We start from the raw sequence: 23,757 nt of genomic DNA on the forward strand, positions 1-23,757 counted from the left end.
TATTTTTTTCATACTTTTAATATTTCTAGTTGTGGCCTATTCTTTTCTACTTAGAGAATTTTTTAAAGCATTTCTTCTCAGGTAGTTTAGTGATACTGAACTTTTTTTAGTTTTTGCTTATCTTTAAAATTCTTTATCTTTATTCTTTCTCTCTCCTTCAAATCTGAATGATAGCCTTCCTGAGTACAGTGTTGTTGGTTGTAGATTTTTTCCTTTCATCATTTAAAATATATCATGCTGTTCCCTTCTTATCTGCTGTGCTTGGTCATTCAGTCGTGTTGGCTCTTTGCAACCCCATAGACTGTAGCCCACCAGGCTCCTCTGCCCATGGGATTTCTCAGATAATAATACTAGAATGCATTGCCATTCCCTTCTCCAGGGGATCTTCACAACCCAGGGATCAAACCCACATCTACCTGGGTCTCCTGCATTTCAGGTAGATTCTTTACTGTCTGAGCTACCAGGTAAGCCATTTCTGCTGAAAAGTCAGCTGGCAGTTAAAAAAAAATAATTTTTGTATCTTTATTTTTGTCTGCTCTGGATCTTCTGTTGCTGCTTGTGTGGGCTTTTCTAGTTGCAGTGTGCAGGCTTCTTATTGTGGTGGCTTCTCTTGTTGGGGGCACAGGTTCTAGGGAACATAGACCTCAGTAGTTGTGGCTCAGGGGCTTAATTACCCGTTGGCATGTGACATCTTCCTGAATCAGGGATCAAAGTCACGTTCCCTGCATTGGTAGGTGGATTCTTTACCACTGGACCACCAGGGAAGTGCCTCAGCTGAAATTTTTATGGGAATTCTTATGTATGTTTCTAGTTGCTTTTCTCTTGCTGCGTTTTACCATTGAATTGAAAGAGTTCTTTATATATTCTAGGCCCGAGTCTCTAACATATATGTGATTTGGAAATATTTCTTACCATTGTGTGAGATGTCTTTTCAATTTTTTAATGGTATTGTCAGAGGAGTGTGTAATTTCCTCGGTTCTGTCTCATCACAACAAAAATTTGAAGTGACAGACGTTAAAGCCCTTGGACAGAACATATCTCAGCTCTCGGACAGGCTGTGTCACAGCTCTCAGACAGATCAGTGTTACAGCTCCGAGTTACAGGTCAGTTTTATTTAGAAAATAGGAAAATACATCCCCGAGGCGTGAGGGCATGCCGACCCAAAAGACGGGAAGAGAAGAGAGGGAGAGTGCGTGCTCAGGGAGAGAGACCCCCGGCCCTTTGGCTCCTCTTTTTATATGTTTTTTCCTCCCCCTGGGGCTGCCCTATGTAAATTGGGCTAGCCAGGAGTGCTGTTTGTTCTACCTGAGGTCCTCACTCTGGTCCTCAGACATTTTTTTTCCCCCTCACGGGCTTTTCCCTTCCTTGTCTTTTAGCCACCGTCATTCTGGACTCCTTCTTCATATTCTAACTACCTAACAGTATCCTTTGGTGCATAAAGATTTTCAAATTTGATGTCTAATCCAGAGTTACAAAGATTTGCTTCTATATCTTCTTCAAAGAATTCTATAATTTGAGCTCTTACATTTACACCTTTAATCAATTTTGAGTTCATTCTTGTGTTTGCTGTGAGGTAGGATTGAAATTCATTCTTTTCATATGGATATTCTATTGTGTCAACATAATTTGTTGAAAAGACCATTCTTTCTCCCTTGAATTTTCTTGTCAAAAATCAATTGACTGTAAGTGTGGTAAATGTCAGGATTTATTTCTGGAATCTCATTTCTATTCCATCGATCTTTTTGTCTGTTCTTCTGCATGTACCACATTGTTTTAATTTGTGTTGCTTTCTAGCAAGTTTTAAAATTGGTCATTGTGAGTTTTCCAGTTTTATTATTCTTTGTCAAGATTGTGGGTTTCTTGAGTTTCCATAGGAATTTTAAGATCAACTTACCAGTCTCTGCAAAGAAACTTGCTGGAATTTTGATGGAGGTTAGATTGAATCTGTAGATCAATTTGCAGTATCTTAGTTTGCCAGAGCTGCTCAGTCGTGTCTGACTCTTTGCGACCCCATGGACTCTAACCCGCCAGGATCCTCTGTCCCTGGGGAGTGGAAGAATACTGGAAGTATTCCCAGCAGGAATACTGGAGTGAGTTGCTATGCCCTTCTCCAGGAGATCTTCCTGATCCACTATTGAACCGGAGTCTCCTACACTGACAGGCAGATTCTTTACCATTGAGCCACCAGGAAGCCTTCTAGTGGCCAAGAGTAAAAGCCAGGCTGTTTATTAGTAATAATTCTTCAGTACACCATTGGAAAATTTTAACGACTTTCTATTCACTTCTGTATAGAGCCTTTTAATCTGAAGCCAAAAGTTGTCTACACAACACTCAGCCTCATCTTGCGTGAGCACATGCTTCCTGATGACTTTATACTGTGGTTGTGTTTTCTCTTATCCTGAATTTTTAAATCTAAGTAAACTTGGTGCTTGGTGAAGCCTATTCTGTTTTATTTGTTAATTCAAAACCAAGACCATTGCTGCTTGTAGAACAAATTGTGGTTTACAGTCTTCTATGCCTTAATTTTTTTCTCATACATAGCCTACCTCTTATTTCTGGAAATTGTGAGAGATTTCTTAAGTCTTCTTATGAGTCCTAATTTGACTACTAGCCATGTCTATTTTGTTTTCGAGCTCATCAACTGAATTGTGTATCTCAGCAATCATTTCCACTTCCTAAAATGCCTTGTGTATATTAGGAAAAACCTACTGTTCTCCTCCTGTGTCTCTTTTCTGTGTGACTCCTTTACTACTCAGAACACTGCATTTCTGACACTTCTGGTCACCATATGTGTGGTGTAAACCTTTGAGACAACCATCTGTTGTCCTAGAATTTAATTCAGTTCTAACACTGTCTACCTGGAGACGGTGTCAGTTCCCTGAGGTTAAGGTCTCAGTCCCACAGAACTGCTCTCACCCCACCCCAGGTGCCAATCGCAAGTAGTAGGTCTCCAGGTTACCCACAATCTCGGTGTGATTAGGCTATAAATCCGAGGTTTCTACAACCCCTTCTTCAGGTTCTACTGATTTGCCAGAGCAGCTTGCCGAACTCAGGGAAACCCTTACATCAGCTACCTTATTGAAGAATATGATAAAGGATACAGAGGAACAGCCAGATGAAGAGTTCCATTGGGCGAGGTCTGGGAGAGTCCCAGTGCAGGAGCTTTTGTCCCTATGGAGCTGAGGTATGTCTCCCTAGCAGTGTGGATGTGTTCGCCAAACTGAAAGCTCTCCAAACTCTGTACTATTGGGATTTTTGTGGAGGCTTCCTCACATATGCTTTGTTGCTAAATCATGTCCAACTCTTTGTGACCCCATGGACTGTGGCTTGCTAGGCCCCTCTGTCCATGGAGATTCTTCAGGCAAGAATACTGGACTGGGTTGCCATGCCCTTCTCCAGGAGATCTTCCCAAACCAGGGATCTAACCCAGGTCTCCCACATAATGGGCAGATTATTTATTGTCTGAGCCACCTTGGAAGCCCAAGAATACTGGAGGGGGTAGCCTATCCCTTCTCCAGGAGCACTTCTCGACCCAGGAATCAAACCAGGGTCTCCTGCATTGCAGGAGGATTCTTTACTAGCTGAGCTACCAGGGAAGCCCTTTCCTCACATAGGCATGCTCAATTATTAACTCAGTTTCTGGCCCCTAGTCTCTCTGGAAAATTGGGAGAGACAGCTGAAAATTTCAGGCTTCTAATCATGGATTGGTCTTTCTGGTTACTAGTGCCCACGCAGTCCCCATTCAGGAGCCCACTTAGAGTCACCTCAGTAGAACAAAAGATGCGACTAGTGCTGCTATCACTTAGGTATTTATAAGAGTTTTAGGAACTCTGTGCTGGAAGTTGGGAGAAAGGTGCAGGCAGATACATATTTCTTATCATTTCCACCTTCCATCATCAACTCATCTTGCAAAATTTAACACATACATATATTCACACATGTACACATAATTTAAATGGCAGCTAACAAAATGATGTAACGTGGTCAACGTATATGAGAATTATTTACTTCTGTAATACATAATCAAATGCTGCTGTAGGTCATAAAGAAATAGGAGAACATTCTGAAGGAATGGGAAATGTAGTTTAAAAGGAATATATTTTCCCAATAAGAGGGGGAGATATTCAACTTTACTAACAGCAACAACAAAAAAAGTACAGTAATATGAGATTATCTTTTCAAACCATAAAATTTATAAAATTATAAAGGATTAGACACCAATGTTGGCAACATGGCGGTTTCACACAGTGTCCTTGATGGTGCGGTTGGTCATTTCTGGTATGCGTAGTAATTTCCTTTCAAAGAATCTTTCTTAAAGAAATAATCAGTGACACACAAAGACTTACACATGTGTATGTCCCTTCATCTCAGAACAGACTTTATAAAGAAAAACTATCAACAATGTCAAGGGCTAACAACAGAGGACTGATTAAATGAAGGGTAGTAGCACCAATCAGTAGAATACACATCACTGTTTTTTAAAAAGTCATGTGTTTGAAGAATATAATAATAACATGGTAAAATAATCACCATATGATATTAAAGTAAAAAGGATGTACACTTGAGTAAAAACTCAATACATACAACAAAAAGCCTAGAGGAAAATGGAAATATTCTGACATGTTAAGTGCGTTAGTTTCTAGTGAATGGATTACATGCAGTTCCTTTTCTGCTGAATAATTTTCTCTATTTTCCAAGTTTTCTATGAATTTTTATTACTTTAGATTTAGAAAAAGAGAGATCCTATCTGTTAAGACCCATATCAAAGGCCACTGTCTGAATTCTTTTCTAATCTTCACATCATAGTATATCACATCTCCCTCCAGAACATAAGCCTATGGCATCTCTAGTCCCCTTTTGTTAGATTCTCCTACTAACAAGAATTTAAAGAGGAAAACATCTTTGTGTCTTTTGAAACATGTGGTTTGCAGTTTCACTTCGTCATTTACTGGCCCCCAAATTTCTGCTGCTGCTGCCTTTTATCCCTCAGGATCAACCCCAGAATCTCTAGAGAAGCCTGACTCTCCAGCTTGATTAATGGGAGATTCCTTCAACTGTCATGGAACATGCTATTTACAGAAAGTGGCGGAAAGAGAAATATGGAAAGAGGAAGGGAGGAGGGCAGATAACACACACATTGTTAATAATCAAGGGAAGGCATGTAGCCATTTTAAGGTGCCTGTCAGCTCCTGCAAAACCATACTACTAGGTAAAGGCCAGGATTTAAACATGGTTCCAGAACTATACTTTTAACATTAGTGCCCTGAAACCACCCCTACCCTCACACTGCAAGTCCAGGAAATCCACTGAAAACTTAGGTAGAAGAAAGAAGGGCCACTTCCTTTCCCTGTGGCTGGGGCTGTTACCCTGCAGAGAGCATGGATGAGCTTAACAAAGAGAGAAGAAACTGGATGTGGGGAGATTGAGCCCCAGCTCTACAGGTACCATGCAAAAACTTTTCTGAGTCTTGGTTTCTTCATCTGTAAAATGGAGATGACACCTGGCTCACAGTGGGACAGGAGAAAAATCTGACTAAGCCAAAGGAGCACTGTTTTTGAGTTTCAAGAGAAGACATCTGTCAGAAGATGCCTTATTGAAAAAGAAAGTTGAGAAACCAAAACACCATGATCATAAAGTATCTTTCCTTTTAAACACATTCAGCTTTAGAAAAGTTTAGTAAGTTTAATGTGTATTTATATCAAGTAATACAAAACTAAGTCATTCATTTGGATGCTAATCAATATTAAAGTCACTATGAAATTCATCTAAATGTTGTTATACCAGGATTCAAAACAACTAAATCACAAAGTCCATATGTGAAAATGAAAAAAGTAATTAAAATACATTTGCACTAGGAGACTTCTTCCTCATTCAAGAAGATTCAAGAACTAAAAACATTTGCTTTGAAAATTTTTAGTAGTTTTCATCTAAGTAGTTATCTAACTAGTATACTACTTTACAGCTATGATGTTCACTTCCATTCTTAAATTAGAAACTCAAATCTGATAACATTTTTGATATTTTGTATTCTTTTTTCCATAATAGGTAATCATTTATTAATTAAAAACAAAATAAATTATAATAATAATTCAAATAATTATGGAGCACTAGTTGTGTACTAGGTACTATTAACTGGGTATTACACCTTTTCCTTTCAGAGTTAAAGCCTTGTCAATTGTTTTTTTGAGGAAAAACTCTACGTAATTATTGAACAGAAGAAACCTACACTGGTATACACTAACTGTGGCAGCTGTTCCTAATTGTTCTGTCCGTCCCTTGATCACCGCTTTGCTGGAATTGTCCCCTTTTCCCCACTCAGGTGTTTATGGAAGAAAGTCTGGAGCTGCTGCCAAGCATCTACCTGGGCCCTGGCATGAGCCCTGGGCTCCCCTCCCCAGATGACAGGAGTGCCCACCAAGGTGTGCAGGGAAGCCGGGCACAGGGGGAAGTAAGGAGGCTCAATGTAGTGCCCCGTCCCTGGGTAACAGATGACCTGGGGTTTTGCCTTCCCGTGGGCCTGCAAGCGTTTAGAGGCCTCGTTAGCATAGAATTCACTCTTCCAGTTGTGGTCATCCTGACCCACAAGAAACAGGAAGGGGCACTCAGCCCTTTCCACAGGAATGAAGCTCTTCGGTCAGGCCCTTCCAAAGGGCTGTTCAGGACTTCCACAATGTCTGCAAAGCCATCTTTGGTCATCTTGATTCGATTTTGGTTGAAACCCACAGGCGGCAGAATCTCACCTTTGTAGTGTAAGTTTCCACCGACACGGGCCACAGAGCCATTGATTATGACGGCCGCAGAGATGCCCTTCAGGAAGGAAGCCATGGAGAGACAGAGCTCGCCTCCTTTTGAAATCCCAAGCAGCCCAACTCCTGGACCCTTCACCTGAGAAAAGGTCAAAGGGAAAAGGAGAATGAGTCCATGAACAGTGCAGTGTGGCCAGTAGTGCCTGGACTTGAGAGTCGGGGAACTGAGCCTGAATCTGGGCTCTCCCAGTTATCAAGGTTTGCAGCCTTGGGATATTGACCTAACCTTTTGTTGTACCTTGCTTTCCACAATTTCTCCATCACCATTCCTGGTGTCTTCAACAACCAAGTGGATGACAACGAAATACTCTGGCCTTGAAGTTCCTTGACCACCAAACCTCCAGTGGTCTTTTCCTCTCCCTCTGTCCATGGAACTCTCCAGGCAAGAATACTGGAGTGGGTTGCCATGTCCTCCTCCAAGGGATCTTCCTGACCCAGGAACTGAGCCCCTGTCTCATATCTCCTGCATTGGCAGGCAGGTTCTTTACCAAAAGCACCACCTGGGAAACCCTTAATAACAAGCCCTTGACCTCAAATCCACTCTGCCCTAGTTTGTACTCCTTTTCACAGCAAAACTTGTGGGAAATTTTGTCTGTAGTTATTCACTTTCTTGTCTTAATTCTCTGCTGAGTCCCCTCCAGTGTAGTTTGAGTTTGCCCTCTTCCAGAAAGATTGTTCTTGTCAATTACCAAATTCTTCTGCTGTAAATGGCCTTTTGATTGACCTATCAACAGCTATTTTTTTGGATCATGGTTTCTACAATAGCACTCTTGACTGATTTCAACTATTTATTCCTTATAAAGGTACTAGGAATGGGATATTACAGTGATTCCAATTTTTGAGAGTATGATATAGAAGCCTCAAGGTCAAGGAGCTAGAAACTGGCAAAATCAAACCTCAAATTTAACTTTTCTCTATCAAATATACTATTATACTGGTTCCACTACACCCCATCACCTTCTCTAGGAGCTCCAAGGTTTTCAGCTACTTTAAGCTCTGATTGAATTATAAAATAAACAATCCTGTTAATCCTCTAATATCCTGAGCAAGCTATATGTTCTAATCCTCTGATGTACTGACCCCTGAAACATTTCCTACTACCCAGGTCCTTTACCACTAGGAGATTTGTTAAAAGTGAGTACTCGGCTCTCAGATGGTCACATGGAGGAGAGGATTGTAAAACACAAACATTTAAACTGGAGACAGCCTTCTAGAGAGAGTGATCACTTCCCCTTCCCCTCTTACTTCCTGGGTCAAACCGAGGGTTCTCAATGTGTTGAGCTCTTAATGAAATATGATAAAATATTGGAGTTTAAAATTCTGTAATTTCAACTAGGACACTTTTACCAGCAGGAAATCTAACAATAACATCTAATTGCATGGAAACTGTCTGGGAGAAGTGACTAAGTGTGTGCTGGGGGCAGATAGTGGCTGTCTTGAATTTGTCAAGTTCTATGAAAACCAAGAGCATTTCAGAAGGAGAACTAATATGTAGAACATGAAACTAGAGAAGTTCCAACCTGAGGGTGATTAAGCAGGTAGTTCACAGCTTCTTCAAAGTACTCCAGGTGGAGGTTCTCCAGGCCCTTGGGGAGGTCTTCATAGTTACAATAAGCCAGCGCCATCACAGCAAAACCCTTCCCAGCCAGCAGACTAGCTCAATATTCCAGAAGGCCACCTCCAGCTGCAGAAATGTCCACAATCCCAGGAAAGGGCCCGGGTTCCTGGGAAGAAAAAACATAGAGTTAAACTAGAAACTCTTTGCTGTGGTGTCAAAAGCCATTTTTGCCTCTTTGGTGATATTACAGTTTTCTGTTGATGATCAGAAATGCTAAACAACTCTGGTCTTCAACTCTGGACTGTGGCATAGTTTAAACCCACATTCGCCTCTACACCCAGGGCCTCAAAGCCCCACAGATTTTTGCAAAGAACATGTGCTACTTTTATGAGTACCACTCCACATCAATTATAGGAAGAATTTTCAATTACAAATCACAACAGAAGAATCAACAGGAAAGAATCATCAATCACAGGCCCCAACAACAACAACAAAAAGGATGTACATTGCATCCCTTCCAAGAAATTGACTACCCCAGGAATTCAGCCAATGAGAAACCATCATTGCCCTCAACTGTCACTTACCTCCAATAGACTTCTACTGGAAGCAACCCCGCCCACCTTCCTCCTTTTTCTCTATAAAGTAACATTCCTTTCTTTGATTTGTTGAACTTGCCTATGGTTTTTGTTCTAGAATTAACCCATTTTTTGCTGGTGAAACAATTGTTTTAAGGGCAACATTACTTGGTGCTCAGAAGTGGAATCCTAAGAGGTCTCCCCCAAACTCCCAGGTTGGTGAGGACACAGGTGCTCATCCCCACAGACATGCGCTCACTGCTTTCTAGCTAAGCCTGGAGTTTGAGGGTAAGTCTGTCCTGGATTTCAAGCTCCACTGTCTGCATTTTGAGTTCGCCAATCTTTATTTGTGATCTATTTAAAGGCTTTGTCCTTTCTGAGAGTATTCCTTTGGTCTTTGGTCTGATTTCTTTAGGTACTGGGCTGTGCCTGTTGAAACTCTGCTGTTTAGGAATTTTTCTTTTTGCTCTAGAGAAAAATCTTTAATGGGATCCTTGTCATCAAAATGCTTTGACAATGCCCCCCTCCTTTCTGGGACCCCGGCTGATTTTACGTTTAAAAACTTTGGTCCCTCCTCATGTCCATTTCTAATTAAATGGACTGAAAAATATTTGAGAATACCAATCAACATTATGAGGAACATTTGAGCTCCCCAAATTTACTTTTCTTAAAACTGAATTAGACGTCTGTTTAATTGGCATTCTGAGGCTTCCAGTCATTACTGGCAATCTAGAATTACTTCCCTGCAAATTACAATTTCGAAATTAACTGAGGTAAACGAACAACTGAAGGCGTCAAAAGGCTTCTGAGGCCCCTCTTTCCCTCTCCCTTCAGCCACTTCCTGTGCTCGGGCACCCCCTCCAGTGCCACCGCCGCGTCCCTTGCTGCACTGCCTCCGTCTCCTCTATATGCTCAGTTTCCCCAGTCCAATGCTCTCACTGAATTTCTCTTTCTCTTGGCACTTCTCTCCACTCCCTCCTCCTCTGAACCTATCAGAACCTGCCTCTCTAAAATTATGTCTTCCGAGCACCCAGATAAACCCTCTATTTCTTATGTTCCCTAGACTAAGGCTGAATTGGGAGTCATAGTTGAAGAGTTTCCTAAAGTAACTGAGAACCCTTACAGGTTTGCTGAAGAGTCTAACACAGTTCATTCAAACTTCCCAACCTGGTTGTTTAGATTTTTATCAGTTAGTCCACCTGCTTGTTGGTGAGGGTCAACCTAAATATGTGATTAAGGTTGTCTGATGGGAACAGCCCAAACAGAATTTAGAAAAACCCCTAACTTTTGGCCAAATGCTACAGTATTTTCTGGAAACCTCTACTGAGCAGTTACAGTAGCTTTTCCTAAAACTACTGATTGAAACAAAATTCAGACTTGCACACAAAAATCTGATGAACCTGTTCATAACGGTTAGAATTGTTCTCGGAATGTTTGCAAAGCAAACAAGTTTTCATTTGTTTGCAAAGGAAGATCCTGTTTTCCCTCAGATGGTGAATCCACTCAGGTAACCTTTAACTCTGTTTATTTATGTGCTGAGCCAGGATGTTACTGCTTATTTGAAATAAGCAGGGTGGAATGAGAAACTGTGTCCACTCCAGATTTAATTTGGCACATCAGTTCACTTGCAAAGTAGATGAGTCAACTGATAAGAAAGACAACTAGATTTCTTAATTTTCAACTCTGGCAAATGAAGGTCCCTAACAAGAGCCCCAAACCTTCTAGTTGCTCCTATTATTGGGAAGACACAGGACACTGAAGAATTTTAGCACTCAAGGTGCCTTCAGCCTTCTAGCCAGCCTTTCCAGTGTCCTAATTTCGAATGATGGGGCTTCAAGGAACTACAGGGGCTCTTCCAATCCTCTGTCTTGATCCACCTGCGGAAACATTTCTCCAGATTAAGGATGAAGCTCTTTCTATCCTTAATGACACCAGAGCTACACTCCTAGTACTCAACACCACTTCTGTAAAGCAGCCCCTGCTTTGGAGTTCTAAAATAGTTCAATTAGTTGGAATCTCCAATGAATCTCAAGAAGTTCTTGTCTCTGAACCTATTTCCGTTTGTTTCCTTGACAGAATACACCCTTTTCTCCTGAGTTCCTCTGCCCCTATTCATTTATTGGTCTGAGACTTAGAAAAATATCATGCTGGAATTTCTCTCTCCCCAAACAGAGATAATTCTGGAATCTGACAGTAGCAATCAATAGCCAACCAAGTGAATTAAGTGATCCTTTGAGATCTTTTATTGATTCAATTTCTGATGGTTTTCCTGGTGGGTCTGATGGTAAAGAATCTGCCTGCAATGAGGATTTGACCCCTGGGTCGGGAAGATCCCCTAGAGAAGGGAATGGCAACCTACTCCAGTATTCTTGCCTGAAGAATTCCATGAACAGAGGAGCCTGGTGAACTATAGTCCATGAAGTCACAAAGAGTTGGACATGACTGAGCAACTAATATTTTCACTTTGACATATTTCATTAGCTCCATTTTTGATGGCACTGTAGCTGAATCTAGAGGACACTGATAATTATCTCTATTTGATAGCTACCATCATCCTCTTTACAGGCAAAATCTTCAGCTGATATTAGAGGAATCCACAATGCAACTTCTATCAACATTCAAACAGATGTTGAATGTTGAATTCAAACAACATTCAAACTTCTCCCTAAATCAATCAGTATCCTAGAAATAAAGAATTCCTGCAAGGCATCAAACCTATAATAGAGGATTAAAATTCTCAGGGCCTCACTATCCCCTGGACTACTCCCTGGAACACTGCTATTTAGACTGTGTGTGCTCAGTTGCTTCTGACTCTTTGCAACCTCATGGACTGCAGCCTGCCAGGCTCCTCTGTCCCTGGGATTTCCCAGGCAAGAATACTGGAGTGGGTTGCCATCTCCTTCTCCAGGGGATCTTCCCGACCCAGGGATTGAACTCAGGTCTCCTGCATTGGCAGGTAGGTTCTTTACCACTGTGCCACCTGAGAAGCCCATTTAGGCTATGAGAAAACCCAATACATGGGGTGAGAAGTTTGTCCAAGAGTTATGAGTAAAAAAACATGGTTATCCTTTGTCGCCTTGTTGTTCCTAAGCCCCAAACACTACTGATATCTAGTCCCAATGAAAACAACTTCTTCACCATAACTGATTTATGCAGTGCATTCGTGAGTATTTTAATTGATGAGGTGAGTAAATACATGTTTGCTTTCACGTAGGAAAAAAGGTAATTCACCTGGACAGCAATGTCCCAGGCTTTCACAGACAGTTCCTCTTACTTTTTACAAGTCTTAAAAGCTGATTTGGGTGATATAAACTTTTCTCTAGGCTTTACTTTGTCACAGTACATGAATGATTTGCTTCTCTGCTCTCTGTAAAACTCTTCATGGCAAGAGAGCATCCACCTTTTGAAACTTTCAGCCTTCAAAGGACAGAAAGTCTCAAAAAACTGCAGGTTCCTCTAATGCAAGTTGGATATTTAGGGTACCTGATTATGGAAAACAGATTCCTTTTGGTTCTAGGTCAAAATTCCTTTTGATTCTGTCAAAACTGGATTCCAGATACTTCTCTTATGGCCCAGTCCCTACCTACTTTACTTTAAAAAAAGCCAACAATCTGGTCTTACCAGAAATTAAAAAACTCCCACTACTTACCTCTGTGCACACATTAAACCATTAGTCTACTGACAAAATGATAGCATTCATAAGCAAATATCGGTGGGGAAATATAAGGTCATAAAAAGTGCCTGTACCTCACTTGTCCAACCTGCTCAAGCTAGAATCCAGGAAAACCTGTTTGTGCAATTCCTGGCCACTGAATTGTCTGATGGAACATGGGAGTTTTGCAAATGGATTTCATTTAGCTTCCTCTGTCTCAAAAAACTAAATATGTTTTAGTCATGGTCTGTATTTTTCTCACTGGAGTGAAACTTTCCCCTGTAGACAGGTCACTACATCTTCTATAGCTAAAGTTCTGTTCAGTTCAGTTGCTCAGTCATGTCCGACTGTTTGTGACCCCATGGGCTGCAGCACGCCAGGCTTCCCTACCCATCACCAACTCCCAGAGCTTGCTCAAACTCATGTCCATCGAGTCGGTGATGCCATCCAACCATCTCATCCTCTGTTGTCCCTTCTCCTCCTGCCTTCAATCTTTCCCAGCATCAGGGTCTTTTCTAATGAGTCAGTTCTTCCCATCAGGTGGCCAAAGTATTGGAGTTTCAGCTTTAGCATCAGTCCTTCTAATGAATATCCTGGACTGGCTTCATTTAGAATTGACTGGTTTGATTTCCTTGCAGTCCAAGGGACTCTCAAGACTCTTCTCCAACACCACGGTTCAAAGGCATCAATTCTTCGGTGCTCAGCTTTCTTTATGGTCCAACTCTCACATCCATACATGACTACTGGAAAAACCATAGCTTTGACTAGATGGACCTTTGTCAGAAAATTACTAAAATTCTGTTAGTAAAATATTATCCCTTCCTGAGGAAACCCTCTTGAACTGCCTAGAGATCAGGGAACCTGTTTAACTGGTCAAGTACTTCTGGTTTCACAACACTTTCACTGTGCTTATTCTCAATCCTCAGGGTAAGTCAAACAACTAAGGGCACTTTAAGACTCATTTGGTAAAATTTGTAAAATTCTCCAGATACCCTGGCCAAAGGCATTGCTGTTGGTCCTTCTAAATCTCAGTTCCACCCCCTTTGGAACTCAAAAACTCTCACCCTTTGAGAAAGTCACAAGACATCCAATATACCTGACCCCTGCATCTTTTGATTCACAGGTGATGAAAAGAGTATACATCATAGTGTAAAGGCCTAGTTGCTTCCGTTAAAAATAAACATGCTTTGATAGAGCAGTCTTGTCACAGAACCCTCCCAGGAGATGAAGACCTTAAGCATCATATCTTATACCTTAGAGATTTCATTTACTGGAAAAGATACCTGCAAAAAGTCTCATTTAATCTCACTAGAAAGACCACTTTCAGGTACTGCTAACCAACCCTTGTGCTGCCAAACTCCAGGGAATAGGCTCTTCATTTCACATGACACGTCTCAAAAGAGCACCAAACCCTTACTGAACCTTGCACCAGAGGATGCCCTGAGAGCAAAGACTCCCCAGAACCGAGGCAGGTAACAGTGACCAGACATCTTTGCCAAAATGTCAGGGACAAGACTGTTAAAAAGTTCAAGATTCACATGTCTTTTTTAAATTCGGACTGATAACTGACTGGATTCTTATCCAAATTCAGGATAACTGAACTTGCAACCTTACATACCATGTTACTTACTGATATTTGTTTCCAAAGAGTTCTTTTGAGATTACACTACTGTTTTTAAAATATCTTTGAAGTTTTGCTGTCTTCATGAAGGGTTCATTAGCTATTGCTTTGTGTTTATACCTGCACTGCTGCTGCTGCTAAGTCGCTTCAGTCGTGTCCGACTCTTAGCGACCCCATGGACTGTAGCCTACCAGGCTCCTCCGCCCATGGGATTTTCCAGGCAAGAGTACTGGAGTGAGGTGCCATTGCCTTCTCCTATACCTGCACTATGTCTTCCCAAATGCACTGGGTTAATTCTTTTAGATGTTGTGTGCTCTTATTGTATTCACTATTCTATTTTGCTCTCCTGGCTGTTTTAAATGGGGACTTCCAGGAGACATTCATGATTCTAGGTTCACTTCCATAGGGAGAACTTTACCCCTTGAAATCAGAATAAGTGCCTGGGGCTTCCCTAGCTGCTCATTGGTAAAGAACCCACTTGTGAATCAATGCAGGAGACCCGGATGTGATCTCTGGGTTGGGAAGATTCCCCTGGAGAAGGAAATGGCAACCGACTCCAGTATTCTTGCCTGAGAAATCCCATAAACAGAGGAGCCTAGCAGACTACAGTTCATGGGGTTGCAAAAGAGTCAGACATGACTTAGCGACTGAACAAAGACAAGTATTTGTTCAGTTGGCTACCTTCAGGCTACAGTTTGGAATTGTCCTGTTATTTTTGATTCTGTACTTGTTGCCCACTAGACCTTTTTAAAAACAATGTACCCCAAATGGTGTACCCTATTGCTTAGGGTCGTGATAAATATGGACTATAGATGCAAAGTGCTGGAAAGTTCTCCCTCCTACCCCTCCTTGTTACTCAAATGTGACCTCAGTAAGTTTCTAATCTGTGCAGTTTCTCTCTAACAAGGGACATGATAGCTAGGAAAGGTTCTTCCAGATGTTGAAGGACAAAAGACCACTGACTCTTGATCGGTGGTGTTCCTGGAGAAAAATCTTAATTAAAAGGGGGAAATGTGAAAATTAATAAAGGGAAACCTCACCAAAATGGAGTCAGGAGGACAGAACTGGAGAACTGCCATGCAGTACCACTCCACATCAATTGTAGGAATAATTGTCCCTTATAGATCACAACAGAAGGATCAACAGGAAAGAATCATCAATTACAGGCCCCAACAGAAAAAGATATATATTGCCTCCCCTCCAAGAAATTGACTACTCCAGCAATTTAGCAATGAAAAATTGTCGACACCCCAAACTCTATTCTTTGATAGATTTTTGTTCAAAACAACAGCTCCCGACTTCCTTTTCTCTATAAAATAACATTCCTCTCCTTGTTCTGTTGGACTTGCTAAGTCACTTCAGTCGTGTCCAACTCTGTTCGACCCCAGAGACGGCAACCCACCAGGCTCCCCCATCCCTGGGATTCTTCAGGCAAGAACACAGGAGTGGGTTGCCATTTCCTTCTCCAATGCATGAAAGTGAAAAGTGAAAGTGAAGTCGCTCAGTCGTGTCCGACTCTTAGCGACCCCATGGACTGTAGCCTACCAGGCTCCTCCGCCCATGGGATTTTCCAGGCAAGAGTACTGGAGTGGGGTGCCACTGCCTTCTCCATCTGTTGGACTTGCCTACAGTTTTTGCCATAGCATGCTTCCAAATTACAGTTCTCTGTTATTCCCAAGTTAACCCAGTTTTTGCTAGTCAAGTAACTAATTTTTATTTTTAAGAGCAACAGTGAGGATGCAAAATGAAACAATCACCCTGGAAAACAGCTGACCAAGTTCTTATAAATTTAAACATACACTTAGGTTATGACCCAGTAATCTCACTTCCAGGTATTTACCCCAAAAAATGAAAGCTTGTGTTCTACACAGAAACATGGATTCAAGTGTTTGCAGTGACTTTATTCATAATCTCCAAAGACTCAAAACTCAAACTCAAACACAAAACTCCACCTGGCTAATGAATTAACAAACTGTGGCACATCCATATAATGGAAACTTGTAAGAGACAAGAAGGAACTAGCAAATGCATGGAGCAACACAAATGAATCTCAAGTGTGTTATGCTAGACTCAAAACGCTACCTACTGTGTATGCTTCTAGTTATTTCACATTTTCATTATTTACATAAAAGTTTGTATATAATGTGCAATTTTTAAGGAATAATTATAAAGCAAGTAGTTTATACCCAGAACTTTAAGAAATAATTCAGGTCTAACCATCAAAGCGCTGTGAGTTCCTGTTTCTCTTCCCTCACTTTCCACTATTCTAAATTGATCAGTCTGTTGATTTTTTTACAGTCTTACCACTTGGAAGCACATTTTAAATGGCATTTTGTTTGGTTTGCCCTTTTAAAAAATGTTATCTGAATGTAATGCTACTGAATGTGTTCTTTGGAAACTTGATGTTTCATTCAACACTGTTTTTGAGGTTCATCCTGTTGGTTCCTGTGACTCTAGTTCAGTCACTTTTGTGCTGTAAATATATCTCAATTTATGCATCAGTTTTATTATTGATGGACATTTGGGCTGTTTCTGTTGAATTTGCTCTTAGAAACATAAATCCCTGCTGGTGTACCAGGAGTAGAATGACATAGTCAACTTACTAAGTAAAAGCAATTTTTTCCAGAGTAGATGAATAACTGTATTTCTCTTACCAGTATATGGAAGTTCCTTTTCTTCCTCATACTGGTCAAACACTGGTAATGTTAGACTTCTAAATTATGAGGGTGTGAAATGTAGTGTGTAGCTCTGAGGTAGGAGACAGAGGGTCTCTGGACTTGACACCTGGTGTTTGTCAAGTGGAGTAACATTCGAGCTTTGTTCTCACCAGACACTCCACAGACAAAGCAAGTGGCAAATCTGAGCTCTACCAAAGCAAAGAGATAAAATGCCTACACTTGAGGTCAAGGAAGACTTCCCTGTCTGTACATGCACAGGAAGGCTTCAGTTCAGTTCAGTTCAGTCACTCACTCGTGTCCGACTCTTTGTGACCCCATGAATCGCAGCACGCCAGGCCTCCCTGTCCATCACCAGCTCCCGGAGTTTACTCAAACTCACGTCCATCGAGTCGGTGATGCCATCCAGCCATCTCATCCTCTGTCATCCCCTTCTCCTCCTGCCCCCAATCCCTCCCAGCATCAGGGTCTTTTTCCAGTGAGTCAACTCTTCACATGAGGTGGCCAAAGTATTGGAGTTTCAGCTTTAGCATCAGTCCTTCCAATGAACATCCAGGACTGATCTCCTTTAGGATGGATTGGTTGGATCTCCTTGCAGTCTAAGGGACTCTCAAGAGTCTTCTTCAACACCACAGTTCAAAAGCATCATTTCTTTGGCTCTCAGCTTTCTTCACAGTCCAACTCTCACATACATACATGACCACTAGAAAAACCATAGCCTTGACTAGACAGATTTTTGTTGGCAAAGTAATGTCTCTGTTTTTGAATGTGCTGTCTTGGTTGGTTGTAACTTTCCTTCCAAGGAGTAAGCATCTTTTAATTTCATGGCTACAATCACCATCTGCAGTGATTTTGGAGCCCCCCAAAATAAAGTCTGACACTGTTTCCACTGTTTCCCCATCTATTTCCCATGAAGTGATGGGACCAGATGCCATAATCTTCTTTTTCTGAATGTTGAGCTTTAAGCCAACTTTGTCATTCTCCTCTTTCACTTTCATCAAGAGGCTTTTTAGTTCCTCTTCACTTTCTGCCATAAGGGTGGTGTCATCTACATATCTGAGGTTATTGATGTTTCTCCCAGCATTCTTGATTCCAGCTTGTGCTTCTTCCAGCCCAGCGTTTCTCATGATATACTCTGCATATAAGTGAAATAAGCAGGGTGACAATATACAGCCTTGACATACTCCTTTTCCTATTTGGAACCAGTCTGTTGTTCCATGTCCAGTTCTAACTGTTGCTTCCTGACCTGCATATAGGTTTCTCAAGAGGCAGGTCAGGTGGTCTGGTATTCCCATCTCTTGAAGAATTTTCCACAGTTTCTTGTGATCCACACAGTCAAAGGCTTTGGCATAGTCAATAAAGCAGAAATAGATGTTTTTCTGGAACTCTCCTCTTGCTTTTTCGATGATCCAGCGGATGTTGGCAATTTGATCTCTTATTAGGGGTCAAAAAGGGAGGGTTCCCCATAATAAGTGTGGACATGCACCCACAAACCTCTGCGGTGGGATCCATTAGAAAAAAGTTGCACACACATCTGCAGAGAGTCGAAGGACCAGTCAAGTGTAAAGAAAGAAACAAGATAAGTGACCAAAGGGAAACAATGAACAGGAAGATTTAATTCTCTTAAATCTTTTTTTTTGGGGGGGTGGGGGGTGGGGACTGTGCTGGGTCCTTGTTGCTGTGTGGGCTTGTCTTTGGCCGTGGTGAGCGAGGTCTGCTGTCTAGTTGTGGTAGGCTGGCCCTTCATTGTAGAGGCCTCTCTTGTGGAACACAGGCTCAATAGGTGTAGTACACAGAACCAGCTGCTCTGGAGGCATATGGGATCTTCCCCGACCAGGGATCGAACTTGTGGCCCCAGGTGGCTTCTTTACCACTGAGCCACCAGGAAAGGCCCCTAATTTTCTTAAATCTTTTAATATATGGTGGGAGTTAAGAAGCAAAGTTGTAAAATTGAGAGATTTGGAAAGAAAACTTTAAAAACTGGGAATTACGTATAAAAAAAATTTTTTTTTTTTTCATCACAACTATCTTTTCTCCCTTTCCTTGTGATCTCTTTGCCCTGACCTCTGTTCCGGAACAACGGAATCACCTCCACAGCTAACGAAAGGTCCAGTCCTGTCTCCTGCAAAGTTTCAGGGCCCCCGTACTTTTGGAATGCTGGGAGCTACCTACTTATTGCCCTCCTCTCACGCAGGACAGATCAACAGTTAGCGATACCGACGGCTCACCTGGCGGCAGGAAGAGCGTTCCGCGCACCGGCTCGCGCCGCACCCCGGGCGCCAGGAAGTCGCGCTCGAGAACCGCCGGCTCAAGAGTGGCTGGGCCTCGGGCTCGCGACCGTCGAGCACCTCCAGCTCCACGGCGAAGGGCGTCTGCACGTCCCGCTTCACCAGGCGCAGCAAAGGCTTCTCGGGCTCCATAGCCCAGAAGAGCCCCATGGGCTCGAGCCCCGTGAAGCTGCCGCTCAGCGCCAGGGCGCGCTCCAGGTCCAGCCAGGCCGGCGGCGTTGGCGCAGTAGCGCGCGTGGGCCCTGAAGAGCGCGCCCTTCTTCTCGCGCAGGGACGCGCGCAGCGCTGCCTCGGCGCCAGGCTGCGCACGGCGATGCGCACAGGCTTGTCCCAGAGGCAGCGGCCGGCGGGCTCCAGCGTCAGGGTCACTGTCATCCCAGACGCACAGCCTCGGTCCGTACTCTAAATGGGGGAGCGCGGACGGCTCCTGGAGTTTTGTCTCAAGCCGACTGGAGCGCGCTCGGAGACACGACGAGATCAGGCGTGATCTGACGCCAAGTTAAGTTTCGTAACTGAGCCACCTTTGGAACGTCCTGGGGCTTCAGGTCTGTGGGCCCTGTGCGCCCAAGTCGTCTGAAGCTAAAAGCACCAGATCGTTCACCCGGGCCAGGACAGGACGCACAGGGATGTCCTGCATCCAGAACACGAATCTCCCCGCCCACCGACGCCTCTTCTCTGCCTTAAAGTGCTTCGTTGGTGAAATCAGAGATTAGTGGATTTAGGCAAAATTCCAACAAAAGGGAAAGGACAGCTTTAAAAAACAAACAGTCATTGAATTAAAAGGTACATCCTTATTGCAAAATTCAGACTTAAATTGAAGAAAGTAGGGAAAACCACTAGACCATTCAGGTATCAAATCAAATCAAATCTTTTACCATTATACAGTGGAATGGCAAATAGATTCCAGGAATTAGAGCTGATAGTGCCTAAAGAACTATGGATGGAGGTTCCTGACATTGTACAGGAGGCAGTGATCAAGACCATCCCCAAGAAAAGAAATGCAAAAAGGCAAAATAGTTCTCTGAGAAGGCCTTACAAATAGCTGAGAAAAGAAGATAAGCTAAAGGCAAAAGAGAAAAGGAAAGATATACCCATTTGAATGCAGAGTTCCAAAGAATAGCAAGGAGAGATAAGAAAGCCTTCCTCAGTGATGAATGCGAAGAAATAGAGGAAAACAATAGAATGGGAAAGACTAGAGATCTCAACAAAATTAGAGATACCAAGGGAACATTTCATGTGAAGATGGGCACAATAAAGGACAGAAATGGTATGGATCTAATAGAAGCAGAAGATATTAAGAAAAGGTGGCAAGAATACAGAGAAGAACTATACAAAAAGGATCTTCATGACCCAGATAACCACGATGGTGTGATCACTCACCTAGAGCCAGACATCCTGGAATGGGAAGTCAAGTGGGCCTTAGGAAGCATCACTACGAACAAAGCTAGTGGAGGTGATGGAATTCCAGTTGAGCTATTTCAAATCCTAAAAGATGGTGCTGTTAAGGTGCTCCACTCAATATGCCAGCAAATTTGGAAAACTCAGCAGTGGCCACAGGACTGGAAAAGGTCAGTTTTCATTCCAATCCCAAAGAAAGGCAATGCCAAAGAATGTTCAAACTACCACACAATTGCACTCATCTCACACACTAGCAAAGTAATGCTCAAAATTCTCCAAGCCAGGCTTCAACAGTACAAGAACTGTGAAATTCCAGATGTTCAACTTGGATTTAGAAATGCCAGTGGAACCAGAGATCAAATTGCCAACATCTGTTGGATCATTGAAAAAGCAAGAGAGTTCCAGAAAAAACATCTACTTCGGCTTTATTGACTATGCCAAAGTCTTTGACTATGTTCAGTTCAGTCGCTTAGTCATGTCCAACTCTTTGTGACCCCATGAATTACATCACGCCAGGCCTCCTTGTCCATCACCAACTCGCGGAGTTTGCCCAAACTCATGTCCATCAAGTCGGTGATGCCATCCAGCCATCTCATCCTCTCTCGTCCCCTTCTCCTCCTGCCCCCAGTCATTCCCAGCATCAGGGTCTTCTCCAATGAGTCAACTCTTCTCATGAGGTGGCCAAAGTACTGGAGTTTCAGCTTCAGCATCAGTCCTTCCAATGAACACCCAGAACTGATGTCCTTTAGGATGGACTGGTTGGATCTTCTTGCAGTCCAAGGGACTTTCAAGAGTCTTCTCCAACACCACAGTTCAAAAGCATCAATTCTTCGGTGCTCAGCTTTGTTCACAGTCCAACTCTCACATCCATACATGACCACTGGAAAAACCATAGCCTTGACTAAACGGACCTTTGGTGGCAAAGTAATGTCTCTGCTTTTTAAATATGCTGTCTAGGTTGGTCATAACTTTCCTTCCAAGGAGTAAGCGTCTTTTAATTCATAGCTGCAATCTCTATCTGCAGTGACTTTGGAGCCCCCCAAAATAAAGTCTGACACTGTTTCCACTGTTTCCCCCTCTATTTCCCATGAAGTGATGGGACCAGATGCCACGATCTTCGTTTTCTGAATGTTGAGCTTTAAGCCAACTTTGTCCCTCTCCTCTTTCACTTTCATCAAGAGGCTCTTTAGCTCCTCTTCACTTTCTGCCATAAGGGTGGTGTCATCTGCATATCTGAGGTTATTGATATTTCTCCCAGCAATCTTGATTCCAGCTTGTGCTTCTTCCAGCCCAGTGTTTCTCAAGATATACTCTGCATATAAGTTAAATAAGTTGGATCACAACAAACTGTGGAAAATTCTTCAAGAGATGGGAATACCAGACCACCTCACCTGCCTCGTGAGAAATCTGTATTTAGGTCAGGAAGCAACAGCTAGAACTGGACATGAAACAACAGACTGGTTCCAAATAAGGAAAGGAGTATGTCAAGGCTGTATATTGTTACCCTGCTTATTTAACTTCTATGAAGAGTACGTCATGAGAAACACTGGGCTGGATGAAGCACAAACTGGAATCAAGATTGCCAGGAGAAATATCAATAACCTCAGATACGCAGGTGATACCACCCTTATGGAATAAAGTGAAGAACTAAAGAACCTTTGAATTAAAGTGAAAGAGGAGAGTGAAAAAGTTGGCTTAAAGTTCCAACATTCAGAAAACTAAGATCATGGCATCCGGTCCCATCACTTCATGGCAAATAGATAGGGAAACATTGGAAACAGGGGAGCTTCAAAATCACTGCAGATGGTAACTGCAGCCATGAAATTAAAAGACACTTGCTCCTTGGAAAAAAAGCTATGACCAAACTAGATGGCATATTAAAAAGCAGAGATATTACTTTGCCAACAAAGGCCCATCTAGTCAAAGCTATGGTTTTTCCAGTAGTCATGTATAGATGTGAGAGTTGGACCAATCCAAAGCTGAGCACTGAAGAATTGATGCTTTTGAACTGTGGTGTTGGAGGAGACTCTTAAAAGTCCCTTGGACAGCAAGGAGATCCAACCAGTCCATCCTAAAGGAAATCAGTCCTGAATATTCATTGGAAGGACTGATGCTGAAGCTGAAACTCCAATACTTTGGCCACCTGACATGAAGAATTGACTCATTTGAAAAGACCCTGATGCTGAAAGATTGAAGGTGGGAGGAGAAGGGGATGACAGAGGGATGAGATGGTTGGCATCACTGACTCATTGGACATGAGTTTGAGTAAGCTCCAGAAGTTGGTGATGGACAGGGAGCCTGGCATGCTGCAGTCCATGCAGTAGCCAAGAGTCAGACATGACTGAGCAACTGAGCTGAACTGAAGGTACATACAAAAAAGTGGCTTCTTTGGTGGTCCAGTATTAAGACTTTACCTTCCAATGAAGGTGGTGCAGGTTTGATCCCTTATTGGAAGAGCTAAGATCCCATATACCTTGGGGCCAAAAAAACCAAAAACATAAAAAGAGAAACTATATTGTAAAGGATTCAATAAAGACTTTAAAAATGGTCCACATTAAAAAAAAATCTTTTTAAAATATTGCACATATCTTATGTGTATATAGTTTGATGAATTTCACAGCCAGAACATACAGGTTGGAAATTCATCCAAGTATACACTTGAGCAGAGGAATGCAGAAAGATCATTACTAGCACTCTGGAAGCCATGCTCATTTCAGTTCCAAATGAATGAAGTGAAGCAGTGGCCCAATAGTGTTAACAGAATGTGATAGCTAGAAGTTCTTGAGTTTATCTCATAGAACAACAGATTGGGGAACAGCTTGTTAAAACTAGTCTACTTGTAAACTGCCTTCACTAATTAATCTGCTCTAGTTGTTTTTTCTTTTTTCTGCCACTCTAATTGCATATCTTCCCAGGTCTAGTCGTTTTATAGGAACTTGAAGGCAGCTTTTGTCCAGTGGGGGATGGCTCAGGCTGGTTGGGACCATCACCCCTAAAACTGAGCATGCACAGTTGTCTGATCAATGGATGTTTGATATTAGTTCAGTTCAGTTCAGTCGCTCAGTCATATCCGACTCTTTGGGACCCCATGGACTGCAGCACGCCAGGCTCCCTGTCCATCACCAATTCCCGGAGTTTACACAAACTCATGTTCATTGAGTAGGTGATGCCATCCAACCATCTC

At 42.4% G+C, this 23,757-nt stretch overlaps 1 pseudogene; it reads right to left on the reverse strand.

Moving 5' to 3' along the window:
- Positions 1 to 6,191: 6,191 nt before the first annotated feature.
- LOC120853600 lies at positions 6,192 to 19,550 on the reverse strand (annotated as a pseudogene).
- Between the last annotated feature and the right edge of the window lie 4,207 nt (positions 19,551 to 23,757).

This window comes from Oryx dammah, unplaced genomic scaffold (genome assembly GCF_014754425.2).
Source record: "Oryx dammah isolate SB20612 unplaced genomic scaffold, SCBI_Odam_1.1 HiC_scaffold_26, whole genome shotgun sequence".
Classification (NCBI taxonomy): domain Eukaryota; kingdom Metazoa; phylum Chordata; class Mammalia; order Artiodactyla; family Bovidae; genus Oryx; species Oryx dammah.